The sequence below is a fragment of the Anas acuta genome, chromosome 11 (genome assembly GCF_963932015.1).
Source record: "Anas acuta chromosome 11, bAnaAcu1.1, whole genome shotgun sequence".
Taxonomy (NCBI): domain Eukaryota; kingdom Metazoa; phylum Chordata; class Aves; order Anseriformes; family Anatidae; genus Anas; species Anas acuta.
The window spans coordinates 8,516,206-8,528,700 of NC_088989.1; the positions used below are offsets into that span (position 1 = coordinate 8,516,206).

General features: G+C 34.4%; 1 protein-coding gene across 3 annotated transcripts in view; it reads left to right on the forward strand.

The window, feature by feature from the left end:
* The window catches only part of FHIT (fragile histidine triad diadenosine triphosphatase), a 565,209-nt gene that overhangs the window by 161,310 nt on the left and 391,404 nt on the right, over nucleotides 1-12,495 (forward strand). The gene's annotated exons all lie outside the window — the stretch shown is intronic.

Consider the following 12,495-nt stretch of genomic DNA (forward strand, 5'->3'; position numbering starts at 1 on the left):
GAGAGGATACTGTTTAAATTTCATATTATGCTAAATAACACATCCTGCTTCCCTTTTAATAATGTCACTTATTTTTAGATGTGGTAACTTCTTTATGGAGGATTTTCAACTTCTTGTAGCTAAATGTACACAATTTGTCAAATGGCAGCAGAATTCTCTATGAAGACTATTATTTTTTGGGGGGGAACAGATTGCTTTGATTAATTTAGGTAGGAATGGATTAAATAAACCATCTGTATAGCAAACACACTTTCTGAGGAAAAATGAATCCCCGTGTTGTAAGCAAAACTTAGTTTTTAGAAATTTTAAGGGAACTTGATTGTGCAAGATGCTAAATGCATCTATTTAGTTTATTTTATAATGTTGTGTATTATTTCATAGTTAGAACTCTGGTGCTACGTAACTGGTGCTTATTTCAGTGGCTGGAGGTTGAACTTCTCAGAAATATTCAAGACTGATCATTTCCACAGAGGTTTATGGTAAAATTTTAGTAGGAACTGTTAAGAAATGGCTGAATGCATGTTGGGGGGAAAAAAAAGTCTGGAGTTCATTGAAAGCTTTTCTGTACTTTTCTGTTGTTTCTCATAATTTAATATATAATTTTAAATTTAGTAGCTTTTAATATAATTTTATACCTATAAAAGTATTTTATTCCTCTGAAATTTTGAATGTCCCTCTCTTCTCATTACTTCTGTATATTATAACTGTTCAATGTAGAACTTCTTGGTGTACCTGTTTTGAATGTTTCTATTCATTCCAGAAATCAGATCATTTGGTTATAAATGTATGAAAAATATGCACAGACTTTATAGAAACTAAACACGTTACCATCAATGTGTTTCAATGAATTAAACTAATTATTTTACTCCAGTAAAAGTTTCTAAGCTATCTGGTGTAAACTGATGTGGTGTACAGAGCCGTCGTGCTTTTAGGCAAAAAATGGCAAAATATGTTCAAAGATATCTAAAGACACTATCCCATTCATCATTGTGAGTTGAGGAGCTTGTAAATTCTTGACCAGTATGTAGGTTTACGCATTGTGGAGGTAAATAAGTAAATTAGAGTAAAAGACAGTAAATAAAATGTTTTCTGTACTGTATGTGGAAGTTTTAAAAACAGTAGTTCTATTGTTATAGTTATATGCAATAGTTATATTTTATTATTATATTGCTATTATATATGTATAGTTATATACAATAGTTACATTGTATGTACATAGTTCTAAAACAATAGTTCAATTCTGTTGGTTAGTTAAGTGAACAATCGCATCTGTTATTAAACAATGAAGAGGTATTTCAGATGAAAGAGTTGTTTTAAAGTTTTGTTAGCATCGAGAAGTGACAGTTTAAGGAGCCTATAAAACTTAATTATTACAAGTTTCTTTCCTTCTTAAATAATTAAAGATTATAAACTCTAGTTGCATAGTTATCGCTGACTGTTTGGCAGATACATTTATTTGCTCAGGTTTAGCTTTGTTATCCATGTAATGAGTATTGCAGCATATTTTATAGTGTCACATTGTTTTAATAGCTCATGTGTTGTAATATATAATATAGTCTTTGTTTCTCTGTTGAATAAATGTTCAGGTAATAAAACTCCAACACTTTCCCTCTCTCATTACACTAAGAAAAAAAATTAGAAAAGATCTTAATGCAAAGGCTGGAACACAGTATGTAAAATAGAGCAATTTGCAGTTGTAAGCTTTTAAAATGTCTGTATAATGCAGCATTTGTCTCAAGACCTGGCAGTAACAAGTGTATTTTCTTTGTTTTATTGCAATAATTTTATCTGCCTTGTCTTTGGCACACTTATGACATTCCTTTTTTTTTTCTTTTTTTTTTTCCTGCAGAAAATAAAATATTAATGCATGTGAATTAGAGAGACAAAGGAAATCAGTTTGAAAGCCAGCTCACTCCAGGTGGTGGCTTTAATTAACTTGTAAGGTTGAAATTCCATCTTGAAACAGAACGTAGGATTGGAGTTGTGAATTTGTTGTAATAGTTTTAAAATACAGTTGTGCTCTGAGAAATTTCAGTAAAAATAGTCTCGTGGAAATCACTGTTTTGTGATTTGAGCAATCCTAAAGCATGTTTACTCAGTTAATACATTAAAAGTTTTGTTTATTTCTGTTGGTCCTGTGAATTCAGCTTGACACTTGAAAGTCAAACTGTGCTTGTAGTAACCAAGAGGAGGAATAGCAAGAACATAGTATTCCTGGTAAGGGAAAAGCTGTCCTGTTCCTGGAGAGAACGCCTTATCTGACTCAGCATTAGACTTCTGTCTAATGGGTGATGAACTTTTTTGCAATTGGAACCCCTTGAGGGAAGATGTAGTGGTTATTGCAGATTGTGGAATAATAAGTAGCTGGTACCTTAGTATGGAGCAGGTGGTATGTGACGTTGAAGTGGAATCTCTGCTGTCCAAGCGAAAACGTGCTCGTTTGGTTGACACTAGTAACAAACTCATTCACTTCTTTTGGCACAACCAAACCGAGACAGAGAGCTATGCATGGTCAGTGTACAGAATTAGTGTTTGCCTTCCACTCCCCACCCAGGGGGCTCAAGAGGTCTTGATTAGTGACATATTGTTTTAGGGGGTGCTTGTTCCCCCGTTTTGTACAGAAATGTTGTGATGCTGTTTCAGCAATCCCTGTGGATTCTTATAGAGACAAGAGTCTAGATGGGAGTACTGTGTGCGGTGAAAATCTTAGCAGTTAGTTTGGGAGCAGGGAGGAGGTGAGCCACACACTGTACATTTCCCAGCAAGCTTACACAGGTACAAATACCATTTTTCATGAAAAGTGGAGTCCCTGTTTCCTATAAGTGCTGGTAACTTGCTGCTCTGTGAAGAGAGATTGTGAAAGTAGTCTGTTGCTGTCTTGAACAACTACTAATTGTATTAGAGAAGGTAGCTATTCACTAGCTGCAATACTGCAAGGGGTGTTGATACTCACTGGATGTAGCCCTTCCTTTGTTCAGAATGCACAAGGCAAGAAGTGAATCAGCTCTAGTAGCTATGTTTCTGCTTGTCTTCTCAAATCATTTCATTCGTAGTCTTGCTGCTTCCATAGTTCACAGCAGAACTGTAGTGTGTTTTTAAGAAAATCCATCTGCTCCTTGATGTAGACTTTTTGCTCTTTAATATGGCTACAAATACTTTGTGAATGACCTACCATTTTATTGATGTTTTCCTAGCCATATGCCATGGCTTTACATGGTTTTGCTCACATCTTCAATAAATATGAACTGTGTTTTTTATCACTTTCTCACTGTATTGTGCAGGATACTTGCTTTCATCTGGTGTTAAACATGAAAAATGAATTTGAACATTAGTAGAATCCATTTGGGAACTAGAACTTTTTTTGTAAATAAAATTATTCATTTGTTATGTCCTACTTTTTTTTTTTTTTTTTTTTTCTTTTCCAGCAGACAACATATTGATCTTTGGATTTCTGTTCAGGATGCCATAAGGAGAACTAGCACAACAGGAACACAGCAACATTTGTAAACTGATTGAATGCAATACGTAATGACAGAGACAAACATCAGATCTATGGCAATACTATATTATACAAAGCATTTTTCAACAGTTTATTGAATTGGTTATTAAAAGAAAAAAAAAATCAACATGCTTTCCATCCGGGAATGATGAGCTGAGGGCTATCAGGACTAAGCAATTTTATAGTAATTCATGGTAGACAGTGCAGCACTTCCAATAAGCGCACACGTATGCACATATAATAAATTAGAATAAATCCTTTACAAAAAAAAAAATCATCCAGGATTGATTACAAAAAGGGCATTCAATTTAATAAAATAAAATAAAATCAAGCAAACAAAAACACAACAAACCGTTCAGCTGTTATATATTAAGTGTTGCCGGACTATTTGGTATTACTCTATTCCATAGAGATCTGCTGTCTTCCACCACAGAGTATTCTGATTATAGGGAATTGCGTATGTATAAGAACCAATTTTTTTTTTTCTGTCAATTTCACCACTATATGAAGTTAATGGTCATTCTTTGTTGCTGAGGCATTGCATTGTGCTGTTTTGTGATTGACTGTGACTTGTTCCTTTCTTAATGAGTAGAGAAAACATTTGTTGGACCAGATGCTCCTTCAAAGATTTGATAACAGCCTAAGCTGCAGTGTAATTGTTCTGGATCTGTTGCATGGGGGGGATGCAATCTAGGTCATCCAATATAAGAATAGCATCTGGTTTGCTGTACAATGTACCTGTCTGTGAGCTCTCAAGTATTATCAGAATTGTTGCATTACTTGAGACTGACATAGTCTTTATTGTGACAAAATATTTGCAGTTAAATCATTTTAATTAGCATGGTGTGTTAAAATAATTAAAAGTAATTAATTTAGTTACAGTCCTGATAGATTTTTCCATTGAAGATTGGACATTGGTTCTGGAAAGACAAGTTCTCTCACAAGTTTGGTTGAAAAAAAAGGTGCTTAGCATGAATATAAACTTTTAATCCTTCCTAAAGTTACAGAGCTGCTGTTTATTGTCATTTAGTTAGCTCGTACATTGAACATATATCACATCAGTATTTATGTTACATAATTATGAACTTTATGTATTTAAGCCTGAACAAGTGTTAATATTTGCCATAAAATGAGGCTTTAGAAAATAAAAATCAGTTATTGCAGAATGTAAATAATTGCATTTACATATTGAGATAATATACACTGCGCTGTTACAACTACACATGATACATATCCAGCCCTGTGGGAAAGTATTCTTTAGCGCTGGTTGCTGGAGCTTCATATACATTACTTTTGTTATTAGTTTGCATTAGCGCAATGCTAAGGAGCAGTTGTGAAACGGTGCCACAGTGTGTCAGTTGCCTTTCAAGTAAAGAGCTAAAAATAGCTGTTTTCTGTGAAGACTTTGTTACCTAAGTAGGGCATTGGGGATAGCAATGAAATCACATAAAGACAGAAAATGTTGCTTGGTGCAGTAAGGACTGAACTTTTTACTTGAATTTCTGAAAAAAATTCTCAAAAAAATTTCTCAAAATTTCTCAAAAAAGAAGAGAGCACGAGGAACGGGGTAGCTTGCAGTAGCTTTACTGGTGTAGAAAAGACTATCAGTGTGAGAATAGATATGTGATGAATATGGTGTGAAAATGTGGGGGAAATAGAATATTTCTTCAGCAAGAATGCAGAAGAGATTGAGACTTTCTATATTTTTAGTGTCTGATAATTTCTTTTTGAGATCCCAGGCTGAAGCTGTTCAGCATCAGTACAAAATAACTGTTTTTTTTCCCTGTCATATCCCAGATAAAGCTGTTCCATGACTCTTCCTTATATGAGCAGCCTTGATCCCTTAAGTAGGACTTACTAATGCTGTAATGTTTGCATGCACACATGAGTAGGAAATCAATTCCTATTCTTAGTATTTTTTTTTTTTTAGGTAAGTTGAACTACCTTGCACAGAAGGTAAGAAGTGAGAGTGCACCCCTAGCTGCAGCAAACCAGTGGGTCAGCTTCATTGTATTCTTGAACTACCGTCTGGGAAAAAAATGTACAGTTCAGACAGCCCAAAGAATGACTGCTCAGCTCTGTGTATGCAAACCACTTGAATTTAGTGGTGATAGAGAGGCCAGTTAATTATCTCAGGGCTGGAGTCATTTTGTTTGCAGTCTACAAACAAAGCAATAGTGTTTGACTCGCATTAGGAAATGCTGCTTCAGAAGATAATAGATTCAGGGTTGTATGCACAAAAGCTTGTCTGTCAGTCTGTCTGTCTCTTTGTATTTTTGATTGTTTATTTTTCAATATGTAACTGTATCATTTGGTCTAATAAAAACACTTTCTCTCCCTTCAAATCTTGCCTCACTTGAAAGGTGCTCATTGTTGAAGGAGACATACTTCATGATAAGGATTTATCTGTTCTGTTTGCATGGTTAAGGTAGCATTAATATGATGGTGTTGATGAATATCCCATTCTAAATGCTTTGTGCCAGCATTTCAGGAAGAAAGAAAAACTGAAAGTAATGAAATCAAACATTTTTTTGCTAATTTGCAAATGGAGTAAGTTACTAACTAAATTACTCATTTATGTACATTCAGCAGAATAACGATAAGAATTTCTCAGGATGTAGCACAACCTACTTCGGGAGAATTATTAACAAAGCTGTTTTAAGGCCACATCTGGGAGCAGCGGTAGCTCCCAAGGTAGAACCTAGTGCTTCATATAAAATCCATTTTACCAAATGCCATAGAGGGATTGGCAGTCTCTTATTAGTGATGTGTTCAACTGACCTTCAAATCTCACTATATAAAATGTGATTTATCTCAGGGGAAAAAAAAAAAAAGAAAGAAAAAAAAATGTGTGTGTCATAATAGGTTAGATCTGTGTAATTAAATTTCTTGGCTACATTGGTAATGTGCTGATATCCAACTAATATGGTACCATTCTCATCTAATCTCATATTTACCTGTTCATTATCATTGTTGTTTGAAACTCAAAAATGAATTAAAAACAAAACAATAACAAAAACAAACCCACTACCACATTATGCATGAACCTGCTTTATGTATTTCAGTGGCACCCACTATATAGTTTTGAAGGCGTTTTATTAATGTATGTCCTCTAAAAGTGGACTTGTTTGTCCTTATAAGCTCCAGATACATGCAGAAGAATTTCTGAAACATAGCCCGTGAGTCCTCACCATTGTGGTACCTGTTATACATACTTAAGCTATGCCAGTAAAGTAAAGAACAGTACGAAAAGTCTGTTCTTGTCATCATGAAAAAATGTAAAAATTCTTAGATCAGTTGGCTGCTGATTGCTATGGAAGGTCACATTTCATAGCCGCTACCGAGTGTCTTCCCCATGTTATGATTTTTTTTTTCATTTTTACATAATTTTTAAGAACCAATTTTATATGAAGGCATGTATTTTTGAGGGTTGAAAGTATTTAATTGAATTCACATTCATATGTAAAATTATTTCACTTTTTGGTTAGTTACAGCCCCACATTTTCTCTTTAACATATTTCACAATTTGCAGAGCACGTTAACATTTTCACATCAATTTATATCTGTAGATGTACTATGAGACTCCTGTCATGGGGATAGCAGAGATCATCTGGAAAAAAAAAAGTTTACCCACTCCTGTTTTAGTATAACAAGAAACCAGGCTCAATGTTCATTAAGAAAAGCCTCCTTCTAAGGAGCTGTAAGATGTCAGGTTTAAAAGGGAAGCAAAGCTTTACAAAATGAAGTATAATTAAGAGGTAGAAAAGTTTTATATGAAAAATGGCAGGGAAACTGATGTTGGATTCAGAAAATATGATTTTTGAGTATTTCGTTTGAGTTTTAACCCATAATTGGCATTCCTGTTATTGAAGAAGCTGCGAAGTTCTGTTCATAGATAATGAATACTTTTAGTCCAGCAGTTATTTTCTAGTCTAGTAGAGAGCAAATTTGTAATTGGAGTGGTTATTGAACAAACCTGTAATTTTGTACTTTTTATCACATCAGTAAACCCAAACAAATTCAACAGCCATAAATGGACAATAGATAACAAACACAAAAGGTTAGTGTGCTGTCATTGCAATTTTGTCACTACAGAAACTTGAGTCCCTCTATCAATAGCAGATATCCATCCATGTTCTTTACATTTGGGTACCAATTACCAGAAACTTTATAAAAGAAAGGAATAAAAGATTTATTTTTTTTTTTTTCTCATCACATAGCTGAACTTGAATTCAACTTTTTTTATTCCTTTTTTTTTTTTTTTTAAAGTAGTTTCTGAATAATGAAGGTGATGACAGTTAGAAAAATGTTCCTGTTGCAGTTTGTGCACATCTAGCACCTTTAGCCCTCAACGTAGCCGTGAGAATGTGATATGCAGCACACACACAGTTAACTGAGTCTGGGCAAGGTATTGCATGGCTTGCTCTCGTGGTGGAATAGAATTAAAAGAGATGATTGGAATACATGGTTATTCATAATAGATGTCACACAATTACCATATGTAATGCAATACGTGCAAAATCTCCATTTGCAATGAAAATAGATTTGCTGGAAAGTCAATTGAAAATTTCATTTATTCCTTATTGTTTCTAGCATATTGAAATATTTTGTGCTATTCAATGTGATACAACACTCAGTGTTTTCCTTGAGTACATCTTTTTGATAATCTTTTTGAGAGGCATCTGACATGAATTTCCTGTTGCAACTCCTAAGAGGAGATCTAGTGATACATACTAAACTGTCATGCCTTTTCTGCTCCAAAGCTAGAGTTTTTTGCTGTGAAATATTCTTTGATGGATCATAATTACAATCTAAAGTAGATAGTTCATAAAATCACCGGTAATAATCTTTTACATATACTTAAGGACCTCCAACAGTGAGGAAGGGGAAAAAAAGGCATGCAATGTAGATGAAAAATAGTCAGGAATATTCTCTAAACAGGCAGAAATGAAGGAGTAGTGCTTTGTGGTGTACGATCTGAGTACTTTCTCCAGGGCAAAAGGAGTAATAAAAAAAATGCCATAGCCTAATCTCTTTGGACTACCTGGTGTAGATGGCAGTCCTTTGAGGGTAAATCCTTACTGTATCCTGATTTCTTTAGAGGCAATTCAAGGAATACAGTTTACAAAATGAGTATTTTGAGCACAGTTGCTTTACTCTAAAGCAGTACTATGCTTCTGGATACCTGTGCAAAATAAATGACTTTTGAGATGCAAGGTCCCAGCTCTGTTGGGCTTCAGCCCCGTCTGGCACCTGTTGTTTCTTGGGTAGGACAAAGTCCTTTCCTCCCTTTCTTCTATCATGCCACCCCTGTAGCACAGTTAACTCCTGCCCAGCGGTGTGCTTTCCCCCGCTGCCTGCTCTGGAAGGCAGCACAGATGGTCTCTCCTGCTCTGTGTGCCCAAAACTGCTCAGTAGTGCTGCTTTGTTAGTTTAGGAAATGCTTTCTTCTGTTGGTTTGAACTGGCAGGTGAGACTATCAAAACAGTGATTCCAAATGGCCCTATAATTGCTTCACAGAGCTTCAGCTGCAGGTCAAGCACCTTCTCTGAGCAAGATAATTGGGTAAATTATGTTTTAATAAGTTGTACAAAGTTTGGTATGAACATAACACGCAATGGAGGCTTTGCTATAACATGAGGTTACAGTAGAAAATTGAGTGCCTGATTCATTGATATGGATGAATTTCACTCTCTCACTCATACAATATCTAGGTTTCTAAAGTTGCACAAATATGTAGTCTGCTATTTGCCTGCTAATGTATTTTACTATTATTATTATTTTATATGTATTTTGCTGTTTCTTATAACCTGCTGACTTCTGTTAGGTTTCTGATCAAAACATAAACTTTAGCACTCTCCAAGTTAGCTAGCTGGAGCAGATGTTCATATAATGCAATAGAAGTTGAAAATTCCCCTATTGATAGTCTTCATTTTAACAACATACTGCATTCAGAGGAGTGACCTCTACAGAAACTACCGAAAAGCAGTTAATTTTTCATCAATACTCATTTTATCTCACTTTTTTTTTTTTTTTTTTAATATAATGATATGTTTTGGCATGATTGTGGTTATCAGGACATCTTTGAATTTCAAGGTTTCAGTTCAGGATTTGCTATCTTTACCTGTTAATAATTGAAAGTGCATTGAGATGACATTGCTGTTTACATCATAAAAATTAAAATTGTGTGTAACAAGTTCGAATTTAAATAGATGAATTTGAAAATACTACTTTTTTATGCAGTCTGGTCTGATGGCCTCAACATAGATGAATACAAGGTTTTGCTTTGATGTGCAAGTAAAGATGTAACTATAAATGTAGTTTTACAAATGTGTCATTGTATAGTTCTGTATTTCTTTTTCTGTTGCTCCCAGGTAAAATCTGCCTGGTTGCAAGGAAAGAAGATATCACAGAATCATAGGACAGCTTGGGCTGGAGGGCGTCTGGAAAGTCTCCTAGTTTCAGCCCCCTGCCATGGGCAAGGATGCCACCCATTAGATCAGGTTGCCCTGACATGTTTTATGACATGTTACATATTTATATTATGCCATAGAAATTAATGTTGCCAGAATTCATTCACTGCAGTTTAGTCACTGAAAGCATACACTTCAGCAATTCTTTCTTAGACTCAGTTTTGTTAATGATGATTTGGTCAAATTAGAACCTTCCTCATTTGACAAGTAGGTCCCTTGACTACATTCATGCTCCAAAGATAGAGTTGAGAAAATGCGTTGTCAGGATATAGTTTTTTTGCAGAACTATTACACTTTATTTATTTATTTATTTTAGGGTGGGAGTGTGAGGATAGAGTTTAAGTACTTCATGTAGTGCCTTGAAGAAGCTTTAAGAACTCAAAATTTAGTGAGACTTGCGATAACATTGCACGAATATAAAAGAAGTTGCCAGAGTGTAAGGTTTTGCCAGAGAAAGTTGAACAATGCTTCAGTCATACCTGCCTATATGGAAACACATTTTCCAGGAATAAAAATATTAGACTAACAAAGATTTTAATAAGAGCAGTAGCTGTAAATTTGAAGATCCATGAATTCTAAGCAAAATGTTTGTTGTTGGTGGTGATGGAGTGGTGTTTTTGTTGTTGTTGTTTGTTCATTTATTTTTTCATATTGAGAGCAACTTAGTGACTGAAACAAATTTCTAGGATCATTTGACATTATTTACCTTGAAATCAAGACTGGACTTCTCTTTAAGGTGAGTAGGAAGTTACTGTCTTGATGGAGGAGTGATAATGATGGTATCTGTTGGTTTGCATGGAGGAAATCAGAATAGTTGATCTCCTTTTCTTTCGCTGTCTGAATAAGGACTGTCAGTGGGACAACAATGAGCTGTGACATTTTTTGCTTTTCTTAAGTCTGCAAAATGAAATCTTATCATCTTTAGAAGGAAGATTGATACAAAAAGGAAAGAATAAATGTACATTAGGAAGTAAGGTCAAGATAATTGCATAACCTTTCAAAACAGAGGGAGGGGGGTCTTATTTTCAAAGAGAATGTCATTAAACTTTGAAAATAGTAATGGAGTATTTTATACAAAGGAGCATCATTGATCTACAATTTGTTATTCCTTCAAAGAGCTTGAAAGGGACCATAAAGTCACCCCACTGCTAAGCATCTATTAATAGCTAATTCAGAATTTGTTAAAATGCTGTTTAACTTAGGTATTGTTGATTGATTGATTTCTTTAAGTCTAAACATTTAATGTCTGTGAATTGCATTCAATATATTGTAAAACTGAATTATTTTGAACAGCACCTGAAAAACACTGATGTTTTAAGATTTTCATTTTGTCTATTCATGAGGATTTAGCAGGATACCTCTGCTAACTGCTTCCTAACTGGAGAATGTTCGGGTTCATGGACTGCCATTGATATTGAAAGCAGTCTAACGCTTTCTAACTAGAGCCAAAAGCCGTGTGTTTCAGAGTTCTATTGAAATTATTAGCATAAGTCCCCCTTAGCGCAAATAAAAGACAAAATGAAAACAAACAAACAAAAAACACTTTGAAATAAGATTAATATGTTTGTCAAATGATTCTCCTTAAAAATTTTAGTGGGAGACTTCAGATATGGCTGCTTCTGCTGAGCTGCTGAAGAACTAGAGTACTTAAAGAAGGCTTGACTGATTTTTTTTTTTTTCTCCCTTTGGATATTTTGAATGCATATAAAACATGGATTTGCCGTTCTTAGTTAGCAGGAAGGCTTAAAAACCAAAACAAACAACAACAACAACAAAATACCTAATTAGTATCTAGTCATGCGGAAGGATGCTAATGGCATCTATGCTCAATTAATGTTTCCCTACTATGACACTATCAATATTAAGGAAATAACTTGCACTTTCTTTGTCTTTAAAAAACAACAACAACAACAAAAAAAAACACCTCTCTTGGTCAAGTTCTTCATAAAAATATTGCGGAGTTGGATAATTCTGTTTTTACCTTAATCAGAAAACAGCAGCATTAATGAAACACTGCTGACTGAGCGTAATATTGTGCCGAGGTTTCTTCCGGAAAACAATGAAAATATCCCTTTTTCCTCTTCAATTCCTTAACAAAATAAAACTAAATGCATTTAATATTGATTGTAACTTGCTTATAAATACATATATATACACACATATAATTTCAATGATACTGAATCATCTTTTTTTGCATGTAGAGAAACATATTTCTTACATGAAGGTGAATTGAAAGGATCTGATAAAAACAGACGTTTGCAGAAAGAAAAACCTCAGAAACACCTTGCACTAGCATTTATATGTTCGGTTAAAAAAAGGTGGGGGGGAGAGAGACATTTTCAACTAAATTGAACTGCTTCCCTTAACGCTTGCAACGTTTATCTTAGTTTTTATCATGTAGATCACCCATTGTGATTGGGTAGTCACTCATTGTATAATTTTCTTAAATTTAACACAGCAGACAATTGGAAGAAATATTTTATTTTGGTTATAATGGCCAGTTGTTATTAACAATATTAATTT